This window comes from Rhinolophus hipposideros (assembly GCF_964194185.1).
Source record: "Rhinolophus hipposideros genome assembly, chromosome: 26".
Taxonomy (NCBI): domain Eukaryota; kingdom Metazoa; phylum Chordata; class Mammalia; order Chiroptera; family Rhinolophidae; genus Rhinolophus; species Rhinolophus hipposideros.
This window is the reverse complement of record NC_138072.1, coordinates 11,542,338-11,569,616: the sequence shown is the minus strand read 5'-3', so window position 1 is coordinate 11,569,616 and position 27,279 is coordinate 11,542,338.

Here is a 27,279-nt window from a genome sequence, read left to right as displayed (position 1 = left end):
TTAAATTTTCTAAAATATTCAGTGAGTACTACGCCTCTATCAGTGTCTCAAACACTTTACAATCATGACCTTAAACCATCTTTTCAATGACTTTACAAGGAACAGATAAATTAACTCACTCGCCAAGCTCGTATGTTTTGAAACCAGGATGTGAAGCCAAGGAACCTGGTTTGAGAAACAGAACTCTGAACACCACAAACCACTGCCTCTCAACCTTGGAGCCCTGATATGAGGGGAGAGATTCAAATCGATTTCTACTTACATTTTTCTCTTATAGTTACTACTTATTACAAGTTCAAGAATACAGACATTGCCTTCAAATGGAAGAAATGAACTTTATTCTGATTCATTAACCACCATTGTGGTATTGCAGATGTGGATTTTCTCCTTGAAGTTTAAGTAGAAAATTGCTCTATTGTTTGTTTAGAGACTGCATTCGTGAATGAGGGTTTTGAGGTTTAGGGTCTTCGAAGTACTGAGTCAATCATGAAGAAGATGACTAAAAAAGATGACTAAAAAAAGAAAAATGAGGAGTAAGCATCACTGAAACAGAAATGAGACCTTGGGAATCCGTAGTTGACTATCAAAGCTCCAACTGACACATGAATGTCCAGGGCTAAGCTTGTATAAAGCTGTCGTATATTAGGCAACATCTTTCCAATGCACTTAGCAATGTCGTTAAAAGAGAAAAGAAAAGAAAACGTCCTCTGTACTAAAGAATCGCTAACATGGACTTCTCTAGTGAAGTCCTGGTGCCACCCTGATTCACCAACTGCATTTGCCATGCCCATTACTGACACCTGACGTCTGGTCTACACCCGTTAACCAACATGTCCTCATACCTGGTGCCCCCTAGGGTCTCTCTCCATGAACCATGAACCACATTCAAGCTTTGCTCACTGGTTGCTTGTTTGAATCCTGCCAAACTATGTATCATTTGGGGTATTATGGAAGCAAAGATGGGCTGTCTATTGAAGGAATCGATCATTTAATTTCTCTTATTTAGAGAACACTTGTGATTCCACTTCAAATTCCAAGTATCCTGCAAATCCCTCAAATGAACCATTCTTCTCCTTCTCCTTTTCCTTCTTCTTTTTTTTTGTATTTATTTCCTTTGCTTTTGGAGCCAAAATCCCTACAGCAAAGCTTTTAGTTATTATAGAACTAGATCCTCTTAAGACTGGGTTTTAGATCTATCTTTAGGTGGCAAATAAATAGAGGACATGGGAAAAGATCACTTCCACACCAGAAATGGATTATTTGGTGTTTCATTTCTCCAACACTGATGGACTGACACATTGGTATGAATAGATACTAGTTATCTGTTGAAAGACAATTTTCCGTGGATCTCTTATGTTTCTCCATGTCTTACGAATAAGGCATAACCTATCTATTTTTCCTGGACTATGTTTGCAAGGATGTTTATAAACTGTCTTGGAATATAGAAACAGATAAATCTCCCTTTCGAACAAAGAGCAGATTTGCTTACAGCCTGGCACAATAGAGATATTTCTCCCTCTGGAACAAACAGCACGTATGTTTATTGCCCATTATAAAAGAATTCAGTCCCATAAACACAAGGTCCCTCTCTGTAATGCAAACCACTATGTGTGCAGATATCATCTGCTCCTCTCTGTGTCACCCTGTGGAAACCGGTGCTTGAGGAACCAGCACAAAAATGCTCATATTCCGCCTCCTTCTGTGTGCAGTGATTAATAAACTGTCCTTTAAATCTGACCCACGAGTCTGAGACGTCTACTATCATTCATGAAACTGTGGCAGGCTAACTTATTAGCTTGCAAGTAGTATAAAAGCAGAAGTCTCCAAAAGGACCTTATTTTTCTATGTAGACTGAAAAATAAATAGACTTGGGCATAGAGCATGTTTTACAATTACTAATGCTAAAGAGTGTCAAGAAAGACACAGTTCATCAGGTTGGGGTACCTGGCTCTGATCCAGCTTTACTCTAGATCAGGGGGTGGCAAATCACAGCCCATGGGCCAAACCCACACCCTGACCAGTTTCTGTTCTGCTGGGCTCAAAGAGGTTTTATATTTTTCAAGTGTTGTAAAACACAAACACGTAATTACCAATGGTGACCAGATGTGGTTTGCAAAACCTAAGATATTTACTATCCAGACCTTTACAAAAGAAAAAAATATTTGTGAACTCCCATTGTAGATACCTGCAACCTTTCCTTAGAGAGCACAGAACCAGAAAAAGATATGAATCTCTTCTGTAATTTCCAGAAAGTATGTCTTGTAATTATAACATGGCTCTGCACAAAGGTGAGAGCTCACTTCGACCCCTGTTAAGACGCATACTCAAGAGTCAACAGTAACCCACAAGACCTAGAGAGGTACAGAGAAGGGGCTGTGAGACTAGGCTCAGGGTCCAATACTTGCAAAGATGGGGGACAAGGACCATCCCCCGACTTTGTGGGTGTGCCTGAGCAGGCAGGGTATTGCCTGAGATGGGCTGAAACGTGGTGTGTGGCCTAGAACACTGGTCAGTGGATGGCAGAAGGGAAAAGTGTCATTAACATATTAAGACAGCTGATGCCATGACTTATGCCCCTCATGGGGCCCCCTCACAGGCCAGAATATCAGATAGGCAAGGACCAGAGTTTTATTCCCACTGTGATTATGATTGCTTCCATTATTCTTCCATTGTCCCTCCATCTCAGAAATGAACCTCGTAAGTATTTAGCAGTGTTAGCCACAAGGAAACATGTGCATTTAAACAAATGGGGTCTTTTCTAGGGTTTCTTTTATGGCTCTGTAGTGGTCACAATGGTTCTTGGCAAATGTCCAGAGACAGTTTATAAAGCTCTGTCAATTGCATTTTTTTCTCTTAATGTTCCCACTTCACCATGTTGTCAATAACATGTGCCATTCTCTTCTCCTCCTTGAGTTTTCACACGTGCTCTTCCCTAGGCCTGGAATCTTAGTGACATCCCAATATCTAGTAATCACCTACTTGTTCTCATGTCTCAGCTCAAACAGCATTTCCTCAGGGAGGCTCCTCCAGCTCTTAGGGGTAAGTTAGGACTTCCTGTTTCCTGTTTCTGCCACGTGCCGCCCTTTCCCTTCTCAACCGTCACCACATTTATAATACATGTGCAGCATTTGTCTTCCCCACGAAACCACTAAACTCCATGGAACAAAGGGTGCTTGTCCGCTGTTGTACCCCAGCGTGTAGCCCAGCGCATGGCACGAAGGAAGAACCCAGACTGTGGAGTAAATGACAGGAATGATCACTCATGTTCCAGCTGTGTCGATGAGGAGAATGATGAAAGCATCACTCAGAGAGATTAAAAACTAGCCCAAGGCCAAAATGTTGCACATAAAAACCTGGGTTCAGACTGTGGTCTTCTGAAAATAATCAGCCACCTTCTGCTTGTTGCATTTAGCAGTCCTCAGGTAGGTAAACTCAAATTCTCTAAGTCTACGTCAGGTTCCTCCAGCCTCTGAGATCTTAAGACTTGTAGGAGTTGCTTAGGCAATGAGTAAATACAGGCTGCAAAACAACCCCCCCCAAAAACAACAACCGTCCATTCACACAGAAGAAATACATCCTTTCACTTAGGAAGGAGAGTTATGTTGGAGACCCCAGGATGGATTCTGGCTCTGTCCCATCAGCCCTGTTGGGAGGGACCATGGCTTTGATAAATGCCAGAGAAAAGTCTGGGGTTGATGACTGGATGACACCTCTCCAGATTCAGAGGTTCAGAGCACATGGGAGTTTAATGATCACATAAATATTAGGTGCTGTCTCTCCCCTGCTCAGAAAGCTCCCGAATCTATTCATCTCAATGCTTCGCTGCCTCCTTAGGCACACTGCAGATTTTTCCAGGGATGTTTTCAGGTTCATTTAAGTTGCCACTCACGTCCACAGGCCAGGATTGGGGGAAGGGAAGAGAGAATAAAAGAACAACCTATGAATCGTGTTCAGAGTGCCATGATTCTTCATGGGATCAACAAATATTTATGGATAACCCAGAAAATGCCCCAAAGGATATCATGGCTCCCTCCCTTATGTATTTAGATCTCTGTCAAAAGCCAGCAAGTCAGGGAAATCTGTCCTGACTAGTGTATTAAAAACATCACGGCAGCATATCCCAGCACTCACTATCCCCTACCTGACTTAATATTTTTATAGCCCTCATTACCATCTGATATATTATACATGTATTTGTTTATTTTATCTCTGCCTTCATTAGCATACAAGCTCCAGGAGAGCAGGGACTTTGTTTTGTACACGTCAGTGCTCTTAAAGACTTGCTCATTGCCTGGTACATAGGAGACACTTGATATGTACTTACTGAGTGCCGGAAAGAATGACTTACTGAATATGTTAGCAGGCAAATAAGTCTCTCAGATGCATTTGTTTTTACCCGGAATGCCTTCCTATGACTTCTAATTGGCCTCTGTTTCCTATCTTCTCCCACTAATAGCGTGATGGCCAGTGATGGAACACATAGCCTAGTGATTTAAACATAGCTTTAGAGGTAGAAAGCTCATTCCATGCTACCTAGTTTACATCAGAAAGAAATCATCCACTTTCTACCCACATTATTTGGATTTGCAGAACTATTACATTTTCTTGAATACTTAAGCAATGAAAGCCATACTTTACATGAGAATCGTTAATGAATGTCTAGAAATTTTAGCACTTTGGAATAATTCTCAATCCTAAGTAAGTAAAAAAATACTCAAAAATTAAACAATGATGAACATAAGTAAGGGTCAAGGAGGATCAAATTACTGACAGTATCACGGGATTGGCCAATTCATTGACCAAATGCAAGTAGCCTCGTCTTCGTTAAATGACTAAACCTTATAGTGATAATGCTGAAAAATACTGGTAAGCTACCAGGTAGGAAAGAGAAGAGATAAGGAGAAAAACAAACAAACAAAAAAAACAAAAAAGGGTAATAAAAAAAGAAAAGGGATCTAGAAATAGCAGAAGGGACAGCAGAAAAGATGGCGCCGATTAGAAATAATGAGTGAGGTCAATGAAAAATAAAAGATGACTGCTAAGTGTACCCAGAAAGAAGCATTGTCTCAGGGATTAATTAGTACAAGGAAAACAACAACAGTGCCGAAGCTGACTTAAAGGAAATCCAGTTCAGGGGACACACTGGGACTTCACAGGAACTAGAGGCATTAGACCTTTACTCTGTAGCTCTCTCTCTCTGTGAGCCACTTGGGTCAGTTATTTCCCAAATACCTGCTTAATCCTTCTTGTTCTGAAGCTTCAGGCTCTAAATCCACAACCTTCCACCTCAAGTGTCCAACCCTGACTGACTGTCCGTGGGCATCTGCTGTCAGTTTCTGGGATAGAAATCTAATTGGCTCAGCTTGGGTGTTGTATGACCCTTGCCCATCAGCAGTAGCTGGGTGGGGAGTGGGTTTTCCAGTTATACTTAGGTTCTCCCTTAAGGGCTATGAATGGACACGGTATTTTGGAAAGGAAATGTATGTGGTGAATATAATCAACATTTCTAGTACAAAGTCAAAGAGTGATACCACTGGGCCATTGAATCAATCGTTCTTTGGGCTGGCATTGTTTATGCTCATCCTTTCCCCTTTCCTCAAATGGCACCATTTCATGTTCCCCAAACTGTACTCGTCCTCAAACGCATTTCCAGTTCCCTCCTTCATAAATTATTTTCTGACTATGTCATGTCACAGTGACGCTCTAGTCTAGGTAGCATTTTTGTAATCCATACCACCTGATTAACTTAATTGAAATGCCTTTATTAACATCTATCGTATTTCATAGGTTATTGACTGCTTATTGTGTGTATATGTTAGGATTTCAGTGAAAGTTGATTAATAGGGGTGAATGTGTCAGTTTGAAGTCCTTCATATTTCCATTGCTTTTAACGGAATTATCCTGCCTGCCTGAAAATGTTCAAATTTAAAGAGCAGAGTGGATTGGAAGCATTCTATGAAGGGAAATACAAGCTTTGTATATTTCGATACTCTTAATAGTACCATTATATACAGATGCTGCAACCCGGAAAGCATACAAACAGTACATGAGAATTGTCTATGAGGCATTCATATAATTCATGTTCTGCTATCCGTGGGTGAAATTAACAGTCAGAAATCAAAATTATGGTCGTTGCTGCATGTATGCAGCAAATTAAATCTAGGTTTAATTTTTTTGTTTACTATGTATTCTGTTTGGATTTATTTTATGCTTTTTTTATTTTGAATTTTCTTTGTCAAAGAGAAGGAGCAAAAATGCTAACATTCAAATATTGAAAAAGGAGCAATCCATACATATTTGGAAAACAGCAAGCAGAGGGAAAGTTTACTGAAAAAGTACAGTAACGAATCATTTGTGTAATGTAGTTTCAACTTATAAAGACAGCTTGTCAGATTTCAAGGCAAATAAAAATGTGCTAATATTGTGTTGCCTAGAGTTGATATTTACACTTGGACCTCTATGAAAAGCTTAGAGCATACTCTCAACTTTAGCTAAATAAAAATGTAAATATTTATAGCTGAGTAAATTATGTGACTATTCAGAAGGCAAGTTTTATTATTTCTGAGGTCAAAAAAATTACATTTAAATATCATGACACTGTAAGAAAAAAAGTGACTATTTCATGGAAATCATTTCTAAATTCAACCTATTTATTGAATATTTTTACAATGCTGGTAGCCTTTGTAAAATGCTTCTCTAGTGGATGCCAGTTAATCTAGAGTTGCATTCAAATTTAAGTAAAGGTCACTGTTAGAGGAGCTGGCATAGAGAACTACAAAAAAAAACAACCACACAAGCACATCTTTAATGACTGGAATGTGCAATTTTCCATTTTTGAAAAAGATCACAAATACCAGTGTATCTTTCCTATTACAATAAGATTAGAAGTGTCACCTGATGCCTGCGGTAAGGATCAAAGCCAACCTAAAATAAGGCTTTGGGGAAAACATGACCTAGTGTTATGCTTTCAGAAGTGTTGGGTGATGGCAAAGCATGTGTAGGCTTTGAAGTAATGCCTGTCCAAAGTACACTAGCAGGAATTCTTGGAGTGGTAAGCACTACTCCTTCACACTCCATCAACAGGTAGAACCCACAAGAAAAAGGAGTGGGTACAAGCTAGTGAGAAAGTTGCCATGAATTTGTCAGTAGCATTCAAAATACCTGTTTTTCTCCATGATTAGAGTAAGGAATGATAACAATGATGGAACAGAAACTTCTACTGAAGGTTAAAAAAAAAAGTATGTTTGAGTTTTCAACTTCAGGCTTTAATTCACTAATTGAATTTGCAAGAAAACAACCACATTATACCACAAACAGCTTATGACATCTCCATAGTTACAAGGAAGAGATAAAATGGCCAAAGGAGCAAGCTTATTTTCATTCAAGAGCTATTCATTGAGCACTTTTTTTTAACCGTCAAGGCATTTGCTATTTGGTTGAATGAATGAATGAATACAACAGTAAAAAAAAAAAATAGACAGCGATAAATGCCACAAGATAAAGTACTACGAAAGTTCCAAAGGGGCAGTGTTTACTTCCAACTGTCGGAGTTCAGGGAAGGGTTTCTGTAGGGAGATCACATTTGATGGCCTCAGAAGATGAGTAACACATAAAAGTTTACAGTTGTTGGAACAGCGTCCTAAGCAAAAAAGGAAGCCTAAGCGAATCCCTACTGCAGCAAAGCACAGCAGGGATGAAGAGAGGAAGGAGTCTGGGAGCTGTGAGGTCACCAGGGCCTCAGAGAGGAGTCTTTAAAGACATCCGAGCAGGGGAGTGACACCATCAGTGCCTTGCTTGAGGAAGATTTATCTGGCAACAGATAAACTGGAGGCAGAAGAAATGAGCTGCAAAAAGATCAATTAGGAGGCAGTTAGCAAGGCCTAGATAAGAGATAATGAGGACTTAAGTCAGCCTGGGGACAATGGAAGCAGAGGTGGGGGCCTGACAGTGGGAAGTATTTCACCGTCAGACCTGTCAGGGGCACACCTGAGCAGGTGTCTGGGACAGGATGAGGTAGGAATGAAATGGACATGAAGTCATTCAGCCTGCGAAGATAGTACTTTTTAACAGAAACAGGGAAGGATGTTTGGGTTGGAAGACTAATTTGATTTGAATTCCTGGACTTTGAGGGCTCAGCAGGATATCCAAATGGAGATATGCGTGGACAGGGGAGAATACAGACGGAAAGCTGAGCAGAGCTGCGAACACTAAAGAGAAGGCACTAGAACCTTTTCTTCTGCCGTCTCTACAAGAAGTCAGGTGACAAAGATTTTTCTGACATGAGCGCTTACTCAGCAGCATTTTCCACATCTCCTCGATCTGTATCTACAGTTAGATCGCCAGTGGTCTTTATGACGAGACTACATCGTCGTGAAAAATGTTAATCTAGTCTCTTCACTCAGACAGAGAAGTGTGCAGTGCCTTGTAGAAAGTTCTCCATAAAAAAAAAAAAATTGTATTTCTTTAACACACGGTTCAGAAAACGACAAAAGCCTGATGACCAGGAGAAACAGGCTATTCTTCTTTATCCCACAGAATTTAGCAGAGTTTTAGGCGAACAGGGAGCACATAATAAATGTGTGTGGATTGACAGATTCCTGCTCACTGCTCCTGACAAGGGAGGGAGCCCAGATGAGTTGAAGGGGTGGAGGTAGCTGTGTCTCCCCGGGGGGACGAAGGTCTACAGAGGGTGGAGATCAGCACAGCCCAGGGAGCACCAAAGTCTCTCTCAGGGCCAGGCTGCATGGCTGGCTGAGGCTCTGAGCTTCTGTCTCATTGCTAACTGACCATTGGTGTCTCTAAGGGGCACACTGCCCATGCTCTCTCACACGGGGTACAAGATCTAACTTCAGTCCCTCAGCACCTGAGCAAAGGGAAGCTCCCTCCTTTTATTCTCTAACCCCTGCCAGAGAGCGGGTCTCACCTGCCATCAGCCCCTGTAGCACATATACCACACCCCCCATACACCCCATCCACTGGATCGCCTACCGGGTTGATCTTCGTTTCACCACACTCCAAGGATTGCAGCTCTGAGACCCTCCCCCTTCCCCTGGGAAGTATTTAAGATGCAGCATTGGGCTCAAACAACGGACTCCTTGGGGAAATTCATTTCTGCAGCTACTCTGGGTTTCAGGCTGCATAGTCTAAGAGTGACAGATTCTTGGACCCCAGCATTTTGCTGCAGTCCTTGGTCCCGGCTGCTCTGCGCTGGGAATGTGAAGTCTGTATACCATCTGGCTCATTTTCTATATGCACACAGGGCAGCTGGCTGAAGGCATACTGAGCAATAGCAGCGGTGCTGGGGAGGGGCCCAGCAGCATAAACCAGGTCCAAAGAAGCAGGGAGCATGGCCCAGAAGGTTCTTCTTCATTCTTACCGGTTTGAGCAGGAAAAGAGGTCTCTACATATATTCTCTCTTGGTAGCCCTGCCAGCAGTACTAGGATAAACAAACAAACAAAAAACAGAAAGACAGAGCCCAAGTAAAGAAACATAAACTTCTTCCTTTGGAATCGTTATTTGGGAGTCTGGGAAGGTTCCCATACAAACTGCAGAGGTGGCAGTTCTGATGAGTAGTTAAGAGGCTAGACTGGACTCAGGAGGATTTAAATCTGCCAGTCAATGGCTGTTTGACCTTGGACAAATTACCTAACCTTTGCAATTCTTAGTGTCCTTATTTATCAGCTAGTGATGACAGAAGCACCTACCTGAAAGGGCTGATGTAAAAATAGGAGATAGAACCTACAAAGCAGCGCATGTATGATAATTGGGCCATCGTTGTTGTTTGTATTATTATTATCTTTATAGGGGCACAGTTTCTGGTGAGCATTTCAGGGACTTTCTGCACACACAACACAGGACAACGTGGAGCGATAGCTTTCTCTGATCTATAGAAAAATACTTTGCTGTACCTTTCTTGTCTTGGTCACACAAAAAAGCCAGGACCCTGAGCCAGCAATTTTTACCAGGCTCCAATAATCCTATCTTTCAACTTCAGAGCTCTGAAGCAAGATAAAGAGGCAACCTTTCTCCAACCTCTTACTCGGGGACCCTGGAGCGTCCTGAAGCTTGGTAGGTACAGCTGAGTTTTGTGATAAGTCAACAGGCTGTCTCGAGTTCAGAGAATGCCTCTGATGTTTTGTTGGCATGAACAACTTTTAGCGAAATTGTGGACTAGGCAAAGCTGGTCTTCAGAAAGATTTCCATTTTTTCAGTTTCTCTTAATCCACAGTAGCAACTCTAGGCTTCCAAGTCTTTTTTCTGTTTCCTGGATTTGCTTAAAAATAATTAATGCATATGTTTTTCTTGTTTTAGTTTAGATATGATTTATTGCAAACACTCAGAAAATAATATCGCATGAACTCATACATTCATCCTGAGGATTTAATAGAGTTTAAAATTGTATTATATTAGCTTTCTAGGCTGCTTCTCTTTTTTTGTAAAGGAAATAAAACATCAGATACAACTCAAAACTTCATTTTCCATTGCTTTTCTCTCTCCCACTCGTAGAGAAAACCATTATTCTGAGGTTGGTATATATCACTCTTATGAATGTTTCTAAAAAATAATTTCCTATATAGAGATATATTCATAAATAAAATATAGTATTTACATATATACATATCCTCTTGCAACTTTCTTTTTCTAGTCACGATATTTTGATATTTTAAATCAGTTTAAATGTGGTGACCATATCACAGTCGGTTGTTTTTCTTTTTATATTGCCTTGAACATTTATTTCCCCCTTATGCTTTGGTTCTTCCATGCCTCTCTGCTCACTACGGGAGGAAAGTCCTTTTCCCTATTCTATTTTCTTTACCTTCTAATTGTTTTTCAAGGTTCAATGGAAAAAGCATCTGTCCCATCACTTTTTAAATTTATCGAAACATTGATCAAACATTTAAACTTAGCAAGTGTTTTTCCAAGTGCTGAGGAGATGATAATAAATAAGACACAATCCCTGTCCCCGGGGTCCCACAGTCTACTGGAGGAGACAAAGTCACAAACAGATAAATTTCAATATAAGTAAGAGTTACTATGGACACATTAACAACCACAACAACACCCTTGGAAATATAAAGGAAGGTAGCCACAGGGTAATGCAGAAGGGTCATCTAGAATGGCAAATGAGATTTACATCATTTAGAAGAGAAGGTTTCCTGCGCAGAGCAGAATGCTCACAAACTCAGGGTGGTGAAAGGAGCGATTGGTGTTAGTATGAAAGGACCAAGGAGTGACAGAAGATGGGACAGAAAAGGGATTTGAAATTATGACCCTCCTACAACTATCTGATTTTATTTAGTTCACTAATATATTATATCTATTAAATACACACACACACACACACATATGTGTGTGCATACACACACAAAATCAGGAATGCTGAAATAAATTTGCTAATAGAAACAAAACAATTAATAACTATAGGACAATACCATGCAATGTTTAGAATTATATTTTCTACAGGGTGGACATCAATTGTACTGTGTTTCTACAAACCAAAAAAAAAAAAAATGCATTTCTATAAGAAAAGAACCATTTGCATTATCCAATTTTTACATTGTATGAATTGCAAAATAGTCTCAAACCTTGTAAAATAGATAATTCTGAAGGGCCCACTGGAGTCCACCCAATTGTCCACAAAAGACACCCAGTAATTTCTTTGCCTTTTCAAATTGTTTTACAAATTGTTCTAACAGAAGAAGTTGGAGAGTGTTAAGCAGGCGAATGGCATAATCTCACATTTGGGAAGATCGCCATGACTGTGTTTTTCTTTCACGGCCTTTGCCTGTTGCTTTATCGCTGACTCATAGTTACATTCTGTTTTTCACACTAGACTGTGAGCATCTTAAGAGCCGAGATTGTGTCGTTTTCACCATTGTGGTCCCCGTGCCTAGCCCAGTGGCTGGAGCATGGTGGATAGTCAGCAAATGTTTGTGAAGGAATGAGCACACAAATGGAATTGGTGACAGGTATGATGCAGCATTGAAAGGAGAAGAATTCCAGGTTCTGGATTAGAGACTGGGTGAACGCCGATACCACACAGAATTAGAGGGCACAGACTTCAAAGAGAAGATAAACGCTGCTTCTCAATGCGTTTTGGTACCTCTGTGAGAAGCTGGCTAGATCTTCTTCAAACCTGGTCCCTCCTGGGTACACCGCTGGAGCCCCTGTCGCAGCCAGACTCAGAGGGGCAGAGGCGGACCCCTGGCTGAGTTCTGACAAATGGAGTGTGAGTGGAAGTGATGTGGGCTCTCTCCAGGACGGGCTCATCCACACTCCCAGCACACGGTCATCCTCCTCTCTCTTCTTCTCTTGGCGGGATGTCAACCACCAGAGTCACCTTGGATGTAGCAAGGCCTCCATGAGCTTCGGAAAGCTGGGTTTAGTCTCCACTTCTTCTGGGTTCCCACAGTATTTAAAAAGTACTTTAGAAAGTACAAAGCCCCAAGGTGACATGAAGGGCTCTGCATTGAAGGGCTGGTTGACAGTGTGTGAAACTGATGCAGGGCCACTTGTCATGGGTGAGCCAATCCTTTGCAGCCTGGGTCTTTAGATAGAAGGAAGCTACCTCAGCGGAGAGCACTACATGCCCCTCTTCTTTTTTGGTGTTTGCTGTGGGGTTTCTGTGGCCCTGGAGCCAGGAGGACTCCCCTTGTGCTCAGGGCCTGTGTCCTTCACTGAGTGACACAAGGCAGTGACAAGGGGCAGGCCTGGCAGCACAAGGAAGAGGTGGCATTTTCATACCAGGAAGGAGAGTAGCCTTGGGATATCGCTTTACAATGCAGAAAATCAGAGTCTACATACCTTGCTTGCCTCACAGTAGATGTTCAATAAGTATTTGCATTTTTAGAGAACAATCACGAATAAATGAATCTACTTAATATCACTCCTCTGTCAGGAAGAAACAAACCTGTGTACCTAGCTGGGATTTTTTACAGTTATCGAACGCCAAAAACAACAGATGCAAGAAAGCGACACTTAACGACATGCGCTGATTCGAGTTCATCGGTGTTGAAAATCACTTTTTGTTCAGCGTAGAGACTGAAGAATTAAGGAAAGATTGCTCATGAGAGCGGATATGTCCAAACCAAATGTAAGACAGTAAGACAATCTTTTCTGAACGGACCTAAGATTTGAGCATGAAATATATGAGTGGAATGGGCCACACAGGTTTGAGGTTTTTGATTTAGCAAGTCCTTCCTTGCTAAATAATCACATCAACAGGAGTTTAGCCATCCGATTATCGATAGTTAATAAATACAATTGCCTCAAATGCCACGTGCTAATGCCTTTGGAGTTCCTGGGCATGTTCCAGGCAGGGAAATTTCTAGAACATTTCAGGAGACGAACAGGAGGGAAAACGGATTGTCCCCTTCCACACATACTTCAGATGTTCCTCTGATAGAAGTGACAGGGCGTGTTATCCATCAACAAAATTCCCAGAGCATGTATTGTTTCTGACAGCACCCTTCCCAGTAATGGAAACTCATTTACCACCCAATGTGTTATGGCGTTTCACGAATCACTTGCTACCTGGTGTTCCCAAAGGTAAAACACACATTGCAACGATATCAGGTGAAAGGTGTGTACCACAAAATAATCACAGAGCCGTCCTCTCAATCGGGTGTGAACATTTGTGATATTTCTAGATCAGAAAACTACAGCTGTTGACATGAAACATTTTGGTGGGGCCAGCACCTAGCCACTTGCTATAGATGATAAGTCTCTATTTTTTATTTCATGGGCAGTTTTGCTCTCCTGGGAACTTAATTATTTCATGCACAATGCTCCCGGCAGAGGTACAGAGACAGACATAGCCGTCTCATTTAATCTATTGGATTTCTTTTCTTCACTCCCTCAAGGTACAGAAGCAAATTCTAATTTAGTAATCAAGGTCTGAGTCATCAAATAAATAACTCAATTTCTCATCCTTGTTCACTGAGCCAGTTGTATGAAGAAACACAACGTTTTCTATGCCAACTGTGTGAACGGGCTTACCGGGGCACTGCATTCAGAAATTGCATAGAGGTGCTGAAAATCATTCAGAGCATAAGAGCAGGGAGAGTGGTTGGATAGCCAATATCCAAAGTCAGAAATATGTCTCTGAAGACGGACTTTTTCAAATGCAGATACAGCATTAGTTCTCAATTAAAGGACCAGGACCCATTAACTAACAGGTAAGAGCAACTGTAAGGTTCTAGTAGCATATAAAAAAGGGCTGACATTGTTTTTTTAGAAAGACTCTGTTGTATAGAAATGGTTGGGTCATTCATTCATTCATTCATTCACTCATTCATTCATTGAAGTAAATGTTTTTGAGCGCTGGGAATACTCTAGCCAAACTAGCAATAATAGAGCTATAGAGATAAATCACAATCTTTGCCCAAATCTTATGATATAAACAAACAATTACAAATAGTCCAGTAAGGTAATGATGAATATATGCTCGGGGCATTATGGAATCATCAAGAAGAGGCACCAGCCCAGCCCAAGATGCTCCATGAAAAATGTCCCACAGAGGTTCACGCTCAGGAATTTAATCGCAGAACCAGCTCTAAATTGTCCTATCCTGTTTAACGAGATACTGAGTTGCTTTTCAGAGACAACAGACAAAAACTGCGAATCATGCAGCCAAAGCGTGAGCAGAGGAGAGAACTTTGACCTCTAGTACACCTGGAACCAAAGTCTCATCTTCCCTCCCACCCCCACCCCCACTCCCACCCCCACACACGGACCAAAGGACAGGACAGAACCAGAACGTGAACACTGGAACCCTTTGAGAAGCCAAGGGTCCATTGTCCAGGAAGATCCGGGGTTGATGCCCTTTTCCCATAAATGGCCAACTTCCAAGGTTTGCCATTTAAAACTTGCCCCACCTGCACTTCTCTGTACTTGTTCCCCCAACCTCTTAAAACCTTTAACCTAGTCCAGAGAGTGAGATAAATTTGAGGCACCACTAGGTCTCCCATCTTCTCAGTTGGCACTTTCTCCATCAACACATCTTTCCTTACTCCAAACTCGGACGTTTTTGAGTTTGGGCCTTTCAAAGCCTGGGTATACGAGTTCAGCAACAGGAGGAAGCTTACAAGAAATAGTCAAAGAACCAGGGCTGGGGGGCTAGGGGGCTGGGGTGAGAGAGGTAGTGAAGAAGAAAGCAGTGAGAACTATTATTTCTCCTTCCTGCAGCTGCTCCCAGAAGAACCCACCACTTTGCCGGAGTTGCCAGACAAGCGACTTCAATAGCAGTTTAGAGGGAGCAAGAGCTGAAGAAATCTTATCGTCCATCTCTACCAGAGTAACAATAGCTACCACTTGTCACTCACCCACCACGTGGCAGACACTGTGCCAAGTACTTTACACACTTGGTCTTACTTAATCCTCTTGGCAAATCTAGCAGGTTGGTATTTTTATCTCTTTTTACAGATTAGGAAACAGAAGTTCAGAGCAGTTTGGTAATTGCTCAGGGTCTCACAGCTAATAAGCAGAGATTGAAACCCAAATTCAAAGTGATCCCAAAGCTTTTGCTCTTGACCTTGATTCTAGATCCCTCTTTGTTTTGTTCTGTGGTTTTTTTAAGGTGGGTCTGTGACTTTATTGGGGTTGAGGTGGGGTGTCTTGGGATTTATGAGTTCACCCTTCATTGGTGAATTTAAAACATAAAAGTGGATATTAAAGCACGGGGAGGGAAATTCAAGTGGTTAGTTATTTAGGTCACTCAGGGCTTCCTGGCTCTTTACCTAGTTGTGTAGCTGGCAATGTGTTTATTGGAGATGGCTATCTTTGCAATGGATCCCAGGGCAATCAAAAAGCTAATTGTCAGGCACTTATATTACAATAAAAAAGCTAATAGGCACTTACATCACGTCCCCTCTTTGTGGCCTGGCTTAAAAAATGGTAGTTTCAAATATCAGCTCTGGCATTTGTGGGCTGGATGGTTTGGGGAAATTGATGTAACCTCATACCTTGTGGTCCTTGTTCCTATATAAAAGGAATAATCGTGGTGCTCCAAATACCTTGGGAAGCTGAGAGACACTAACACACGAAGAGTACTTCCACAGTATCTGATTACAATGCCTCCCAAGGCAACTCACTCACCTCACTATGTCTGTTCTTTCTGCTGTGACAAGTGGATAGTGACGTGTCTCACTTAGGTGTGTGTGGGCTTTAATTGAGTTAACATGTGGAGAAGACTTAGAAGAATCCTGGGACATAGTAAGTGCTCAATAAAGAGTGGATATTATTACAATAAGTGCTCAGTACTAAGAGCTGCTGCTCCTTTAGATAAAAGGGAAGAAGAAAATGCTGATGGATGATGATAATTGGGATACATTCTCGGGTGCTTCTTCTGAAGAAGAGATTTGCTTTGGAATGTGAAAAGATTTGGAACTCAGCAGTATGTCTTCTCCCCACGGACCTAGTTGGTTAATATTGTTCTAAAGAAAATTCCCACCACTTGAGTATTGAATATTGAGGGGCTAACTAGAGGGCATCCAGGAAAGTAGGTGATTGAACAGTTCCACCTAGAGAAAACAGTCTCCCTCAAATTCTTCTCCCGAATCCGTTATTGCTCTAGTCCCTCCTTCTAATTCCCAAAGAAGTCATTCTCAACTTTCTTGTTTTCCGCCCCCATCATCTTATATCTAATTATTCCCCAGGTCAGAAATTCTACTCCAGAAGTGCCCCCAAGTTTACTTTCTCCTCTCTTGTTTTGCTTGAACTGCTCAGTAGCTTTAATAGCTGTTTTCCAGCCACATCCACCCTCGCAAAGCATTCCTGCCTTGCCAGCCAATTGTGTTTCTCCCCATGCGTACCCATTGTGAAGTAGAGTAGACAATGTTTTGTTGAATTCAAAACATTCAGCAGGTTTTGAATATTTCTGTTCAAAACTCCATCCTCTACTGATTTCCCAGTTTCTGACCAGTCGAGGCTGAATCATCGGCTACATATAAGACCATTCTCCATCTGCTCTGAGCCCTGGATCACCGGACTTTCTTACCATTTCAGGAAATGCATTGATCCGTTTTACCCCTGCACCTTAGCGTGCACCGTTTGGTCGTCCGGAAAATCTTGCTTCCATTCTTCTCCTTCTCCTCTGCCTCACTGACCCAGATCAAATGCCTCCTCATTTGAAAGTCTTTCCTGACTCTTCCAAGAAGAATTAGACTTCTGCTCTTCCATATTTTTATAACCTTCTGTTAATATTGCCTTTTGATACTTCTTATTTCATCTTACAGTTCTTTTATTTTTTTTATTCATACTTATATCATTCAAAAATACATATTAAGTGTTCACTGGGTTCCCAGAACTCTTTGGGGCTCAGGGGACAGAGGAACAAACACAACAGTCTCTGTCCCTGACTTCGTGGAGCTCACATTGTACAAAGGGAGGCAGACAGTAAACGTGACACATAAATAAAGAAGACTGTACACTTTGTGATAAACCCTGAGAAGAGGATAAACAGGATGATGAAATACCAATGAGGGAAGGACAATTGAAATGTGGACTGTGATGGTTGATTTTATGTGTGAATTTGACTGGACCCACGGGCTGTCCAGATATTTGGCTAGAAATTATTCTGGGTGTATTTATGTGAGTGTTTTTGGATGAGAGCAACATTTGAATCATGAGGCTGAGTAAAGCAGATTGCCCTCCCCAGTGTGGGTGGGTCTCATCCAATCAGCGGAACGGCCTGAAAGGAACAAAAAAGCTGTGGAAGGGAAAGATTCTGCTTGACTGCCTTTGAGCTGGGACCTTAGTCTTCTCCTGCTTTTGGACTCTGAGTCAGGCTGGAACCTACACCATCAGCTCTCCTGGGTCAGGAGGCCAACTGCAAATCTTGGACCTCTCAGTCTCCATAATCACATACGCCAATTCCTTACAATAAATTTATATCCAAATATCTCCATCTCTATCTATCTATCTATCTATCTATCTATCTATCTATCTATCTATCTATCTATCTATTGTTCCTATTGGTTCTCTGGAGAACCATGACTGACATATGGATTTAGGGAAAGACTCTCTGAAAATATGACACGTGTGCTGAGCTCTGCAGAATGAGAAAAAAGCAGGCCTAATAACATCCAGAAAAAGAAAATAATTCAAATAGGATGAAATATGAGAGCAAAAGAAATGTGGAAATATGGAAGTATGAGGCTGAAAAGAGCCAAAAAGAAGGTAGTTAGCATGAGATTATATGGAGAGAGAAGTAGGAACCAGATTGCTTGGTTCTGGTTGGTAGGGAAGAAGCCTGAATTTTTTTCCTAAAAGCATTAAAAATCTGAATATCCGGCCCTTAATAAATGAATTAATGGATAAGTAGCTCCTTCCCAACTGGTGAATGTGATTTGAAAACTCTAAAAAAGAAAAAGGACATATTTTTGTCCTTATTCCTTGATAATTTTCATTTAGAGTGCCTGGCAGTTGGAGCCAAAGAGGAGGATGCAGATAAAAGTTGGTGACATCATATCAGAGCAGCAGAGGTGATGAATGTGCAGTCTAAACCCAAATGAGTTTCCTGACATTTTTGTAGTTTGGGGATTTTTATCTGTGGTTGCAGAATCCATGTGCATGAATGCAGACTACATTTCCCAGGTTCCGTAAGCAATGAATCATCCACTCAGCAAACGAGCAAGGAGACTTCACCTCCTCCCAGGAAGCCGGCCCCAGCTTTACACAAGAGCACCCTCTTCTGTGCAGTTGTAGCCCCAGCCTTTGGAGAGCTGAGTGCCGGCATCCTGCAATCCATGGCGAACCCCATCCTGAGGGAGTCACAGCTAAAGAAACACTATCCTGATTGGCTCTCATCCTCTCCTCCACAATCCAGAAGGCTATATAATATGGGATTTATCTGGAACAACTACTGAAGAATGGAGAAAAGACAGCGAGAGAAGTTTGGGGCACTTTATCGAAAAGGGAAGGGATGAGCTTTCCACCTAATAAAATTCCACCTCATCACACATCATGGTGCTTTTCCAAGATGCTCAGGTCGACCAGCCCTGGGAACCAGGGGAACAAAGTGATGCTCAGAGTCCATGAGAGAGAAATGCCCAGAGATCAAAGGGGAGGGACAGTACAAGTCCTGCACATGCAACAGATCGTGTTATGCTTTGAGTGGAATAACTTTAAGACAGGGTAATTGGGCTCTGGTATAATTCTATACTGTTGTAAGTAGACTTCTTGAGAGAAGTGTCCCCTGCACGAGACAAAATGAACTACCGTTGGGTCCCTGGCATACCGTACTCACTTCAGTATTTCTTGAACAAATAGAAGTACTGTCTTCTGACATTTTTCAGAGGAGGAAAACCTGACATCTTGTCAGTAGTTTATATCTCAGTTCACTGGTTATTTTAAATAACTACGGCCACGACATTACTGCATATAGAACAGCCACCATACCTCGGGAACATACAAAGAAGCATTTATTTAGCTCACAAGTGTGCTGGTTGGCAGTGCCGTACTGTTGATCTTACGTGGGCTCGCTCACGTATCTACAGCTGTCTGGAGTTGCTGATCTAGGCTGGTCTTGTCTGGGCTGGTGCAGCTGTGTTCCCCGTGACTTTCATTCTCCTCCCAGGATGAACAGTCTGTCCTGGGCATACTCTCCTCAGGGGAATGGCAGAAGGTCAAGAGCATAAGCTCAAGCAAGAAGACACTTCCCAAGACTCTACTTCTTCATGGCTGCTGATATCCTATGGGCCAAAACAACTCATACGGCCGCGTTCACCATAAATGGAGTGGGGAATTATAGTCCTCCCATGGGGGTTATGGGGAGGAAGTGCATATTTCTGAACATGAATCTAATCTACCCTGTAGAACCTTTCTTATAAAGGTTAAAGTGAGTAGCAGCAGGACAAGTTAGCATATGTAGAGAAAAGGGACATGGAGTCCCTGGAATGGGTCCTGAGGGCCAACTCTCAGGTTAGCATTATCTTGTGTAGATTTAGGAGCAAGGCAAAGACCTATGTTAAAATATGTAAAGGGATACCATATTGGAAGGGGGCGGTGAAGTTCTAGAAGGCAGAACTAGTACTAAAGGGTAGAAGTTAAAGATTTCTACTCCACTAGATAATTAGAGTGTGAAATATTAGAGCGTCCAAATATAGCTCATGTTTCCTTGGAAGACAGAAAAATCTTCCTGAAGTTTCAAGGAAAGGGTGGGCAATCATTTCACAATGAAATGGTCAAAGAGATTAGAACTGGCAGACAAATTAGACTAGCTGAACTTTAGATCCCTTCTAAACTTGGAAATTCTACACAATCCAAAGAAATAGCTTTAGCTTTTTATTACTATAAATGTTATACTGTGTTTCCCTGAAAATAAGACCTAGCCATACCATCAGATCAAATGCATCTTTTGGAGCAAAAATTAATATAAGACCCAGTATCATATTATATTATATTACATTATATTATATAAGACCCAGTCTAATATTGAAATAAGACTGGGTCTTATATTAATTTTTGCTCCAAAAGACACATTAGAGCTGATGGACCGGCTAGGTCTTATTTTCAGGGAAACACTGTCATAGTAATGATTCAATATTTTCTATTATGCTTTGTAGTTTGGAACATGTCATATCCTCAAAACAATTCTGTGCAATACATATTTTGTTTCCATTGTAGGCAAGGAACCAAGGCTCACAGAGTTGAGTGATTTCCTTGTAGACATACAGTAAGTAGAAGAATAAAGATCCTTTACCTTGTCCGGTTGCTGCCAAATCTGATTATGAGGAGAGAGATCATGACCATCCTAGATGTTGCTGGAGAAATGAAGAGTTGATTTCAGAAACGTGAGTCAGGCCTTTGTGTTCGGAGGGTTCGTGTTCACTTCTCCCTTTATTATCTACATGAGATATAACAACGAGCACCCTCAATAAGCAAGCAATGCTTCTTGTACAACCCCACTCTTTGCAAGGACCTTGCTTTTTCCTGAGCCATTGCAAGCAATGGATTTCCTGGTGATACAGTGCATTTCCAGGTAGGGAAATCCAGTTGGCACCATTTTCTTTGCCAGACTTTAAAATAGAGTTTTGATTTGCTTTACTCAGTTTTCCCCATTCTCACTGTAGAGGGCAGAGACCGCCAACTCTTGTATATTTTATTTCTGCACCCTCTCTTTAAACTACATGACAGCATCCACAGGTATTTACCCCCTCACTTGCCTTTCTCTCTACACCACCTTCCTACAGCTCACCACAGGGCTGGATGGGGGGCAAGCAAGAAAGGGACCAGTTCAGCTTCTCCCCTACCCACCATCCTGATAGCCTTACATCCAACCCAATCCTCCCTTTCTGAAGTGGAGGGCTTGTCACACTCCCCTCCTCCTCCCCAGTGACCCACGGCACTCTAAAGCCAGAATACTGACACTCATTCTGGACACTTGTTCTCAGGTAATTTTTCAAGTCCCTATCAGCACTTAACAGCCTTGACTTTTCTGACTGAAAGAGGACTAATTAAAATGACAAAGCTCACATTGATTTATTACCACACGGGTGAAAACAGTAAACAACCATGACATCGCTAATGTGTTTGGAGCTCTCTTCCACCCCACCCCCCACCTCTCACACTTGTTCCATGACTGAGGCAATGGAGGAAATGGTGACAACAGTGCAGTGAGTCTTCCCACCCAGGTACTGTCACTTCTCCCCCACCCAATCCATACCGCCCCCCACCCCAGGATATGGAACCCCGAGCAAGCGAGCGAGGGTGCAACAGGTACACCTGCCTAAGGCTTTCCCACAGCTTCTCTCATCTAGTTCCAACCCAGGGAGGTACTTGTTATCATCTGCATTTCACAGATGAGAAAATTGACGTCCCAAGAGGTTAAGTGATTAACTCAAGGTCACATAGCTGCTAGACAGATTATTAATTAGACTCTGACACTTGAAAGGACCAAGAATTCTTTGTTCTAGGAGCATTTTGATTTTAGTAATTAAAGTACTTGGGCTCCAGTGATTCGGCAAACATTTATTGAACATTAACAAGGTGCAAAAATGCTGCTCCCAGGGCTGGAAGATGAGTGAAATGACAGAAGTGGGTCCCTCCTTCAAGAAAGGAGGTAGGACACTTGGGTGATATTTCGACGTAACTCTGTAGACTCCAGGGGCAGCACGAAAACAGGAAAGAGGCTGGGGTGGGTGGGAAAGAGGGGGAAGCACGGGAAACATGATGTCAGAGAGCTAACAATGGGCAGACCCCACAGGGTGTTTTAGATCAACAGAAGGACTTATGTTTTACTCTGAGTGACATGGAAAGCCATGGGAATGTTTGGAGCAGAGGAGTGACATGATCTGACTTATCTTATGAGTCAGTTTGGAGAGATTGGATTGTTAGGAACAAGAGTGGAAGCATGGAAATCAGCAAGGAGGCCACTGAAGGAATCCAGGAGAGAGGTGTTGATGATTTGGAACTGGATAGCATGGGTGGAGGTGGTAAGAAGTGGTGGAATTCTGTTATGTTTTGAATGTACAATTATCAAGAACGTTTGACAAATATGCGTAGGGCATGTGAGAACAACACGTGAAGGATAATGTCAAGACTTTTATTCTGAAACAATGGATGAGGAAGGCTGCAAGAGGAGCAAGTGTAGAGGAAAGACCTGGAATTCAGTTTTGGAAATCTTGAGTTTGGGATGTCAATTGGATCTCCCAGTAGAGATGGTGACTATATCATTGGATATTCCAATCTGGAGTCAAGGAATGAAGTCTGGACTTGTGATATAAATTTAAGAGTCATCAATATATAGGTAGTACATAAATCATAAGATTGGATAAAATCACCAAAGGAGTGAAATGAAGAGTTGCAAAAATTGATCCCACAGTACTCCAACACAAAGAGGTAAAGGAAAAGATGAGGAACTAGCAAAGGAGACTGAAGAGTGCTCAGAAGATAGGAAAACCAAGAGTGTATCGTGTTGGAAGTAGAAAGAAAATTGTAAAAGATGAAAGTAATGAACCATTTCAGATGCTGCCAGTAAGCCATGTTAGATGAGGTCAATGATAACTGACCACTGAATCTGGAAATACGGAGTTTATTGGTGACCTTGACAAGATATTTTCTTTAGAATGGTGAAAACTCAATTGCAGAGACAAAGAGAATAAGATAGCCAGTATAGACAACAAGTCTTAGAGAGGTTTTGCTGCACTGGGGAGCCGAGGGAGTCAAGAAGGAGGGATTTTAAGATGGAGAACTAACAACACATTTGTATGCCAATGGGAAAGTTCCAGGAAAGAGGGAGGAGAGAGAAGGCAGAGCTGCTGGAGCAAAGCCCTTGAGTAGGCCAAAGAACCTGCTTCTAGACAGGGATAATAGTTGCTTTTGTATTTTAGAATCATCCAACTAGCTTCAACAATGATACATTCTCTTTACCAAAAATGGAGTGGGTGGGGGCTCTTCTTAAACAACTTTTAGTTCCACAAGGGGGCTGATAACTTCTCTTTGCTAAAGCTGTTCATTGAAGAGCTTAGTGGTACTCATGGTGAGATGCAGAAGATGTGATGAGTGCTTAATTCCATTTATCAAAATACTGTGTCCAGACACCAGCTACTGGGTAATTGCCTGCTGTGGGTCACACAACGGATGCGTTGAGGCAATGTGGGTAGATCACTGCAAAATTCTATAAGCTACTGGAAAAAAGACTAAAGCACATGTTTTTTTGGTTAATAGTTTGTCAGTATCTTTATCTTCATATATACCCAAAATTGTCATTATAATGAGCATATGCTAGTATGAGTACCTACTCTGCACTTTCCTGACATCTCCAGTTGCAAATCCTCCCACCCTCTTTCCATGTCCCGTTCCAATTTTAACCTCTAGGCTGTCTTCTGTGACCATCACAACACAATGGGCTCTTTTCCTCTAAACTCGGGAAAATCTTTGACTTCCTCAAACTCTTTAAAAGAAGTTCAACAGAGAACCTGCTCCGGGAAGGGATAGATAATGCTAGTTTAATCTGAACTAGGTTGTGATCAACAGGCGAGAACCTAGCAAGGAAGGACTTGTTCAAAGCCCTCTCTGTCTCTTGGGAAAGATGACCCAGCAAACACTTGTTTACAAACATTTGCTTTCATCTCTGTTGAACTGCTTTCCTCCCCTTTGAAGTCTCAAACCACAGCCCTCTCTTCCCTTTCGCTCAAGGTGGCATAAGAGCCTCAACTGGAACCTCTATACGAATGCAGAATTAAATTGGATGATTTTTTTCTGTTAATCTATCTCATGTCAATTTGATTGTTAGACCAGGCAGAACAGCTTTGAGAGAAAAGAAGGGAAATTTTCTCCCCCACAGCTGTGAGAAACTAATGAGAAGAAAGAGCCTAGAAGGATTCCCAGGATTTGGGTGGGGGAAGTGGGTGGTGATGCCATCCAGCTATCATCCAAAGGACCCTAACGTTTCTCAACACCTAAACTGTATCACAAGCTGTGCTTGTTTACAGGAACTGAAAAGGATTCCCATCTCAAAATGAAGAGGGCCTAGTTGCAAAGACTAAAATAGCAGTACGGCATTGTGGCAAAAAGGGCCATGGGCAAAAGGGCTGAGGGCAACAGCAGAATAACTACACGTGTCTGAGAGAACTTAATCACTCCACACCACAGCCCATGAGCACAGAAGTCTCCTCCCCAGTTGTGTCAGGAGAGCGCAAGCTCACCCTTCTCCATCCCTTGGTCAACGAGTAAAGTCTCTGCTCCGCTTTACCCAACTCAGTCTCATTGATTGGCGTGAACAGCTCTGGGCAGAAGGACCCCAACCTGGATGTGTTGGTAACCGTGACTTTTAACAAATGTAACAAAGAGCAGGAGTTAAGTGCTCAAACAATTGAACGAAGTCGACAACCTTCCCTTTTACAAACAAAGCAACTTCATTGCCTAGTCCCTCAAACGTTTAGAATTGGAACAGATTTCGTGGCCTCTTTTCCTTCACTCGCACCAGGAGTCTTGGTTCTTGAAAGGAAGCCCTTCCAGAACGTCCAAAACAGAAAACTGGGTAGCATATGAAATCCCAACCAGGCCGGTCCAGTGCTGCATTTTATTCTAGGCGCACAGAAGCTCAGCTACCTTTAGAAGCCCTGGCCCTTTAGGGAGGTAATAAACCTCTTCCTTTTTTTAGCTTCTTCCCTGAAGTAATTGAAGCTCCTTCTCACAGTTACATGAGTTCAACAGGACAATATCTCAGGGAGACAAATCCCTGCTCAGGAACCAGTTAATCCCAGCCATTTCTAGCAATGACTTATTTTGAACAAAGGCTAGTCTTGCCTATGTTTTGAAAAAAGACTTGCTTTCTAAAAGAGTATCCTTATCCTCCTAAGTTTTTGTTTGTTTGTTAAAAAAAACCTAATATCCAATTTGCTTTCTCAGAAGCTTACATGGGGTTATTTTTTCATTAGTCTTTGAACAAATGTAGTCTGAACCACAAAGCTACTTAGAAGCATTTCTCTACCAATACCCTGGAAATAAAATTAGTTGGAGAGATTTAATGTAAAATTATTTAGCATTGTATATACATAAAAAAATGATTGACAACTAGAGTTTCAAAAAAAAAAAGAGAGAACGATGGGTTATATAGGGCATAGTTTCATATTAATATTCCCTATCACACAAAAACTACATATTAGCTCTTTTATTACTGGCTTATTTCATGCCATCATCCGAAGTCATACATATTTTGAAATTTATTTATAGTCTCACCAGAAACTAGGGTTTGCAAGAAGAAAAACACTCAATTTATAACTAGAAGGTACAAACAGTGGTGTTGGTCTTATCCAGACTCATTTATGAACAAAGGTGCATTTCTTGTTTACGTGGGAACACCCGTTTATTCTTCTGAGATGTCGGGATGCTATAAAACAATCGTGGCTGCCAGTAATTCCTGCCCTGCTCTTGGCCAGAGGGATCCAGGATATTCTCTTCCCTTTACCCCCAAGGAGTAACAAGAATAGAGGACGAGCCAAGCTATTATACTTTTTCGTTTGTCATACTGAGATCTTGACTCAAGCCATTTATTTGAGATTCAGCAACCTCCTGGTCTTCATGATTCCTAGATAATCTGTACAAGGTAAATCTGGAGTTCACCTATTTTCTTACTTTCTTATCAGGTGACTAGTTATAAGGTCTCAAGAAATAACTATTACTTTGTTACACTGTCATTTTCCTAAATAATTTATAAACTAGTGTTCATAGCTATAGGTAACAATAGGTTTTTCTGAATAAATATTTTTAAAAGATGGAAAAATGTCTCCCCACCTAGTCAACTTCTTTTCCCTTCAAAAGTCACAATTATTTTTTAGCTTCTTTAAAAATCCAAGAGAAGTGTATCAACCCGTTTAATATGCAGGCCATCAAAGGGAAAAGAGTCCTGTACCTTAAGAAACAATATAGGTGAAAATTTTCTGACTGTGATCTGTCTCAGGTGACAGGAGAACCAGGAATATTTCCAGATCACTGAATTCCATAGAGTAAAAATGATGGTTCTTATCTCTAATTTCCAAGTAATGAGACCTTAGAGGTGCTTCACTTCAAGAAATCCCAATAGACATAAACCTTAAAATTAACTCATTCAGTAAATGCTTATTCCAATTACAAAATGATTGCTTTCTTTAAATGGAAACCTTTCAAGAGATATTTGTTTACTGATAGTTATTTGAGTGAGGCGCTGGTTAAACAGAAGACAGAGAAGTTCATAGCTAAGATAAATAGGAGATTAGACATCACTGCTCATTGAAGATAAATCTAAAAATAAAGATGAATTGCTTCTGAAATTAGATCATAGACAGTTTGGGGGAAACTTTTTGATCAATAAAAATTGGATTGGCTGTAACTATGTTACAAAAGGAGGACCATCCAAAAGTTCTTCCTTTTTGTAACAGTATCTGTTCCATTGCCTGTTGCCTCTCCCCAAACAACTGTTAATAACTTGGTCCCAGGAAAAGCAATACTATATTTCTAGCTTGTGTGGTGAGACTGGTTGCCTAGCATTGCAGTAAATTTTACAAACCAGTTGGCAGAAGGATCAGACTAGCTCGGCTAAATGAATTAAGCAATCACACAAGACTGCAGGGCATATTAAGGAGGAATGTCCAAATTATAGCACTTGATACTCCCTTCTCACAGGCCTACTTCCCCCAGTATAATGCTTTCGCTGAGCAGGCTGTAATTCAATATTAAACAAGGTCCTTATTAAATAGATACAATGAAATAATGCTGAGTTTTTGTTGCATTAGTGGAGTTAAATGCATTTTATTAGTACTCATTAGGAGGAAAGGAAACTTGGAGCTAAGGATTCA